The sequence below is a fragment of the Orbicella faveolata genome, unplaced genomic scaffold (assembly GCF_042242905.1).
Source record: "Orbicella faveolata isolate gen_17 unplaced genomic scaffold, um_ofav_v1 contig_3, whole genome shotgun sequence".
Taxonomy (NCBI): Eukaryota; Metazoa; Cnidaria; class Anthozoa; order Scleractinia; family Merulinidae; genus Orbicella; species Orbicella faveolata.
The window spans coordinates 16,834,799-16,842,386 of record NW_028301558.1 but is presented as its reverse complement, the minus strand read 5'-3'; the positions used below and the strand labels follow the sequence as shown (position 1 = coordinate 16,842,386).

At 38.7% G+C, this 7,588-nt stretch overlaps 1 long non-coding RNA gene across 1 annotated transcript; it reads left to right on the top strand.

Annotated features, from left to right (window-relative positions):
- The first annotated feature begins 5,537 nt into the window (after nucleotides 1-5,537).
- Nucleotides 5,538-6,644, top strand: LOC149106668 (uncharacterized). Its single transcript, XR_016209967.1, has 2 exons — nucleotides 5,538-5,579; nucleotides 6,194-6,644. It is a non-coding gene; the product is annotated as an uncharacterized LOC149106668 (long non-coding RNA).
- Nucleotides 6,645-7,588: the final 944 nt, after the last annotated feature.

Here is a 7,588-nt window from a genome sequence, read left to right as displayed (position 1 = left end):
CACGCAACGCCACTGAACGCACTGATGTAACGCTCCCTTCGTGACTGCATGCGGGTCTGCGGCTTTAGTATTTGAATATTTAATTTAGCGACCAACGTATTTAGAATTGGCAAAATGAAACACGACAGACTCCGTCACTCCTCAAGAATAGGCTGGAAAATCCAAACAGAAAAAGGGGACAAGAGGAACCACGGTTCTTTTCAGGGTAGAGGCACGTGACAGATTCCTGGTGACAATTTATAATAAGTGTACTTTATTCTATTCTATTCTAGTTTATTTTTTACTAAAGAACACTGTTCTTTGAAAGTAATGGAACTCGTGAAATCACAAGAAAACTGGCCCCGCTTATTAAGTTTTAAGCCCGGGGCGGACTCCCAGAAAAAAGGACAGGGGTGGTCGTCGGAAATTTTGAAAAGAACCCCTAAGAGGTTCCAAGATCCTGTTTTGTGGGCGTGGCTTGAATTTTTTTTCACCCGTAAGAGGTACCAATTCTAAAACAAAATATTAGGGGCCTGTTTACAGGGAGGGAGGGTTACCCTAGCAAGCGGGTTAACCCTAGCTGGAGGGCAAAAGATAGCCCGGGTTACCCTATCTGCGTGCTAGGGTCACCCGGGCAGGCGGGTTAACTTTTTCCCTTTTAAACACTACCCGGGTTAACTTTCTAATTGTTTCCAGACTATTTGAGTGTAACCGCGTTTATAAGCAAAATTTCACAGGTAGGGTAACCCTACAACCCGGGACAACTTAAGCAAAATTCCCAAGTCTAACCCCGGTCTCTCAGATGGAAGTTCGTATTAAAGGGAAACTCTCAGCTATTAATCAATGAAAAGTTCATGAAATTATATTAACCGCCGTAGCGAGTTAGTGAGGCGAAGCGTTAGGGTACTCGTCGGTAATTTTGAAAAGAATCTCCAAGAGGAACCAAGAGCCTGTTTTGTGCGCATGGCTTGAAATTTTTTTCACCGATTCTAAAACAGCACATTAAGACAATCATAACTGCTGCGGAGCGAGCGGAGCGAGAGGAGCAGCAGTTCATAATCAGAATTTAAAAAAGAAATGGACGCGAAATCGAGATTTTGTCGTCGTTGCTAGCCTCGCTTTCAGCAGATCGCAATGCTCTGCGCTGTGGTAGAGCCTCGCTTTCAGCGGAACAGAATGCACTGCACATTGGTCGAGCCTCGCTTTGAACCAAAGACATAAAGAAAATTGGACTGTGATCGCAGTTTTCGACGCTGCGGCATTCAGGTGAGTGGGAACCTCTGTTGTGCATGATGACGATTTCATTGGAATCTTTGGTATATTGTTAAGGCAAATAGGTTGATAATGTCAAGTTTGCCGTAGACAAGTTACACTGTAAGCTTAAAAGTGCCGTTTCTAATAGTAATTTCGTCTGTCATTATGTTGGATAATTTTCGCAGTTCGGATCTTTTGGCGGACGGGCGTGTCTTGAAAAAAAAAACATTCGCACTAATATTTTATTAGCATTTTGACCATTTCAATCGTACAGGCTTTGACGTATTGTCACAAAAATGTGATATGTATTTTAAGTACCTTTTTTCGCTTTTAAAACGATAATTTGATCTTTAGCACTGCGCGAAAAGCCAAATATTCGGGCGCGAATTCGCTCGAATACGGATCGGCGCACGCCGCGTATGCCGCAATGTTCTGACGTACTCGATTACGGCTGACTCGAAATACACCTGGAATATTCTATAGGAATCCGGCCTGTTTTTCCGTATTCAAATTTAATACTCGTGAATGACTCGAAGTGTTCGATAAATCATACGGGCCACGTTTTGGTAGATTAATGTTGCATTAGATGTTCTTCGAAGATATAGCGATCATTTATGACTCGCACATTTTCGAATACTCTCAGTTGTTCGAGAGTTTGCGACCGGAACACGAGATGCACGACGCTACTTCTAATGTGAACGTCTTCGAATACTAATGAATACGTCAAGTATGCTCTAATTTTCGAGAATCGCATGCTATGAATACGAAAGTTATGTCACATTTTTCACAGCCAAAGATATCTTGCGTCGTCAAGAACGGTTTTTATGCAGGTAATATACGCTACCGCGTAGTTCAGTCAGACAACACGCTAGTGGTCCGAAGCGTGCGACTGGAACACGAGACTCATGCGAGGTATGAAACGTGTTCATGTTTGAATACTAAGGCATACGTAAGGTTTTAAGGTATTCTAAACGACACACTTCAAGTGTTCTGTGGTGTTCAACTGGACCACGAGACTCATGCGAAGTATGAAACGTGTTCATGTTTGAATACTGAGGCATACGTGAGGTTTTAAGGTATTCTAAACGACACACTTCAAGAGTTCTGCGGTGTTCGACTGGGACACGAGCTGAGACTCATGCGAAGTATGATTAAGATCTTGCCAAGATCACAGCGAGACTAAACAAGATCTCACCACTAAAATTTTGAGGAAAAGCTAGGCCAAACCTTGCCAAGATCAGGGTAAGATCTCAGTAACTAAAAATTCAGTTTCTTAAGCATATTAGCCAGTTTTTAGGTCACCTTGAAAATCCTCCTGAGTTTGGCAGGATGTATTTTAGAAAATTGTTAACTCCGTCAAAATTTAAAGGAATACAGTTTTTAAACCTTCAAAGTACAGGAGAAAGAAGAAACTTCTGAATGTTAACATTTAGCCAGCTAGAATAAAGAACTGCATTTTGGCAGCGTCCGACGTATATAGCAAAATTTTAGAGTTTCTTAAGCATATTAGCCAGTTTTGAGGTCACCTTGAAAATCCTCCCACAAAAAATGAAAACGAATTGATCCAAATAAAAGTGATATTTGTACATTAGATATAATAGTTGACTTTCTCTGAAAAAATGAGACTAATCAGTGAACCTCACTTGCATTATCCGTTCTTGCATAAACAGCCTCTTAGTTTTTCCCGAACCGTTTGATTATGTCTCTAGACTCCATTATCACGTGATAAACACATGTATAATCGTTACGAGCCATGTTATTTTAGTCTTTGATCTTTCTTTTTAATGTAGCAAGTCTGTGCTTTAAAGTGAAGTTTCAAAACTTCTTAGTTACATAAATTTCTGTGAAGAGTGGCCCCCCCTTTTTTTCGTGAAACGTGAAATGCCTTATTATCATCTTTATTTACCGTGACTTGTGAAAGAACCTTATTTTTTTCCCGTGAGACCTGATCTATGATGAGAAAGAGATGACATAACACTGAGGCTTTTTGTATTTACACAAGTAAAATAATCTTTGACATCGCGATTGTAATAAAAGCGGAAAATTTTCTTGCAATTGCAAATTTAAAATTTAGTCAGCTTTGACGGCTCTCGTGCAAAAATATCATGTCCGATCTCATTATAAATAAGTTGTCTTCCACGTTGACTGAGATCTTGCATAATAAGCATGGCAATATGCCACTTACAACAAAACATTGTGAGACTTCAAAAGGAGGCAAATTGAATTTTTCTTTACATAACAGGACTCGATAACGGTCATTTAAAATGCAAACAACGCTATACAAAGATTTGGTTTTGGTGCTAATATTTTTTTGTTAACGGCAAGTTTACGGCGTCTTTTCGCCACATTTATTCCCGGCATTTGACCATTTTGGGCTCTTGTTATTGTAAAAAACAAATTGACATCAGTTTTTCACGCGTCTGTCCTCTTATTGATGATAAATTGGGTCACAACATTGTCAAAGATTACAGCGGAACCTCTCACAGCCACTTTGACAATGTTATGACGCAATTTATGATCAATTAGAGGACAGACGCATAAGAAACTGACGTCAATTTGTTAAATCGAACACACAAGCTCCAGACCTTCGATTGGCAAACATATGAAACAACATGGAGTCGACAAACCAACTATCGCGGACAATTTACGGTCCTCAAAAAGTGCCGGAATAAACTAAACTGTTGGTTATACAAGTTCTCAAACCATCATTGAACGTGCAATCGGACTCAACTCGCGCGAAGCTACATTAGCATAATTATCAGGCACACAGGAATGTCACCTAATGATCTTCATAACTCAACTCTTTTAACAACTTTGACATCCAACGATTTTTATTCTTGATAATAATGTTAGATACATCGAAACGTCGAATTACGTTATTCCTTATATTTCTTGTTAAACCGAATTTAATCCACGCAATTTCTCTAATTCTTCCGATCAAATCAGAAAATGATCGGTTTTTTTATCAATTACTCGCCGCTTTGATGATCGATTACGAAGGCTTCTCTTATTAATGCAATAACTAGTATTTGACAAATTGAAACCTCAACCCGATGGCTTTGTGGTCGGCTTTTTAACTCCGTTTGTTACACGCGCATGCACTCAACTGTTTACATTTACAGGGGCGGTGTAACTTATGCTATACATCAAGATTGGATCCCTTCAGAACTTGTTAAATGATATAATTATAATCCCAGATTTTAATGTTCGTATTGTAACAAACAGCAAGCCTGCATGTACATCATAAAGGAGATGAAATCGCCCACGTTAAGGAAGAATTTCAGCATGTTTTATGGTTTACTTTATGAGTAATTGCAGCGGCCTGGTTTTTTCCTCGGGATCTAAATAAAATTTCAACGAAAAGCAAAAATAGACCCTTTCATTAGCTATCACAGAAAAGAAACTTTGGCCATGGACACCGTTTTTAACCCTTAATTGGAACTTCGGTGTTAAGTGCGCCTTGCAAATTAAAGAACACCTCTTTAAAAAAAAAACATCTCTCTCGATGTTTCTGGCCCTTTTACGGTTCAGCAGGCATGGCTACTTATGGTCGCCTTTTCTTTCAAAGCAGTTGTGTGAAGCGTGAATTAAGCTAGAGGAAATTTAACAACCGGATAACAAACATTAAAAAAGTTCTCCTTTACTGCTCCAGGCATTTCAAATTAGCAGTAGAATAAAAATTTTAATTTAGCATTATCTAGGGTATCACAGGGACTTGAAGCATTCTAATTCCCGAAGAAATTCTTTGTCCCATTTTTCTTAAAAATATGGCGAATTTAGCTTACAGAGCATTTCTTTCGTAGCGACTTAAAACTAACACTTGTTTTGTTTGTCAAAAAAAAAAAAAATTGAGAATTGTTATCGATATTGTAAAGTAACGTTCCTTTGTTTACTCTTTCTTTTATGAGATATTGAGTATTCATCTTGAGACAAATTTCATTGAAAGAGCGTTTTCATTAAAAAAAGTTAATAAGACATTTAAAGCCAATGCCGCCTAGATCTTGCTTTTTTTTATTAAAAACACACCGTAAAAAGTCTGATTTTTCCCACGTTTGGGAACGATATTTAAATAATTAGACAATTTTCATTTAACCAGGCATCGAGTTACTGCCCTTGACGCTTTTGTTCAAAAAACAAGAAGTGATATTTTACAACCTGATAACCAATACTCCGGAGCAATAGGTACAAATGAAACAAGAAGTAACTTCTCCTTGGTTTACATGGCTATATAAACAGATCTAAGATATTTTTAAGAACGTAATTACAGTTCAATCAATTTGTTTTACTGATATAAGCTCCTCATTAGGCGCAAATGAGCATTTCGCAGCTAGCTGGCGTTCACCGAGGTAAGTTTTGTTATACACACACATATGTATATATCTCTACTAAATCATTGCATGAGAGCAGAAAAAAGATACTAAAAATACAAAATTGCAACAATTGATAAGGAGTCCACTCACGGTATTTTGAGTTATTTTAGCCGCGAACAGAATTATCTTTAACCTGAAGGAAACCTGAAAATAGTAGTTTGCTAAGATAGAAAAACACCAAAGAGATAATAATAAACCGTTAAGGAACACGGATGGTCAAGGATGGAGAAGATTGACACGGATTACAAACGAGAACTTGAAATATTAAGACTATATTTTTCAAGATGCATGCAGCACCTATGCATATTATGCGCAAACCATGACGTAGCTCCTTCAATGCAGTGAGTATTAAAAACAATGTTAATTTCGTTTGGACATCGTCCTCATCACAGTTTTTCTATGCCAGTTTCACTTCATAAACGCAATGTTTCAGGTTTCTTCAGAACAAGAGCATTTTCTTAAATGAGAGCATAAGGTGCAACTAAAAAAATGGCCAGTGTTTCTTTTCCAATAACATCAGGATACATAACTGATAAGAGCTTTTACCTCAGTCAGCTGGTTTATTGTTGCCAATTTTGTTTTTGCTGCAGCCCCGTGGACGCGTGGTGGATTTCTCCTTAACTGCCAAAGATGTCGTTCAAGTTTCCTTTATTACTGATGTTGCTGCTGTGCTTGTGTGTCGTAAATGCTCAGGAAGAGAACTACATTTGTGGCCGTAATGGAGGAATGCCGTGTTGGGGTAGAGACGAACCCGAGCAAAATGAAATCCGTGTCATTGAAGATACTCCGGAAAAATTCATCCATCCGTTTGCGAAGCTGAACAACAAGAGAAGCAAAGGTTTTGCGCAGTTACAACGTATGTTGTACGGAAAAAAAGGACTGAGGAATAAAAAGTGACATTTTCTCTCTGTTGTCCAACCAGAATAACGGACGAGTAAAAAACTTAACGTAACGTTATCCATAAAATGCCTTAATTTAGACCAGTCAACGGATGCAAGCTGTATGACGTTAACAAATTAGGCAATACATCGTATTGAAAAATTTGTGTCTATGGTTTACCTATGTTTGAGGGAATATTCTTTAGCTATTATTTTACGTGAATACCTTATTAAGTGTATCCTTCCATTGAATCTCAGGATCGAGAGTTTAGAAAACAACATTTCTCTTTAACATAGGGCTTTCTCACAGGGACTGGGAACTACCGAATTCACGAATTTGATTGGCTGAAATCGGTATTGAAAGCGGTCTTTTCCCATCTGGACCGGCATCTAGACCGGTAATGGTTTGTGGCGAAAAAGTTGTAAACTAAAATGCAAAAATATTGACTATTTTCTTCTAACAATATTTATTTATCGAAGTGCCAAAAAGCCTGATGAGAAAAAAAGCAACTGAAAGGGTACGAGCAACCTTTGGCAGAATTAAGTTCTAGTTCATCGCTGTTCGCAAGCAAAATGTCAGTTACCTACAGACCAGTTGCATTGAACGAATTAAATTGTTCGTGTTTGCCTTATAATAAACAACTTATTAACCGAGCTTAGTCGGTCTGTATGGGGGAATCTTGACCTCGATCGTGTGTACAGACCTCACTGCATTCTGTCTATTCACGACCTCGGTCAAGATTCTCCCATACAGACCTCCTCCTCGGTTAATAAGAGCTAAATAAAACCTACCTTCCCAGAATGCTTTAAATGCTTTTGGGATATGGCATTTTGCTTTTACCACCCTCACTATCTGTGTTCATGGTCGAGTTTTCCGAGTTCAAGTTGAAAGTGTAAGGGCCTTCTTGCAAAGAAATTAATGTAACCATTCAGCAAAGGCAAACCCAAGTCAATCCTCCGGAGGAAAAATAATGGCAGCTGAACATTTTACCATAATACCGTGCGAGCATGTGCTAACAGAGGCGCTGTGGCTTCATGGTTAATGCACTTGACTATGGATCGCGCGGTCCGGGGACATTGTGCTTACTCTCACGGTGCCTCTCTGCA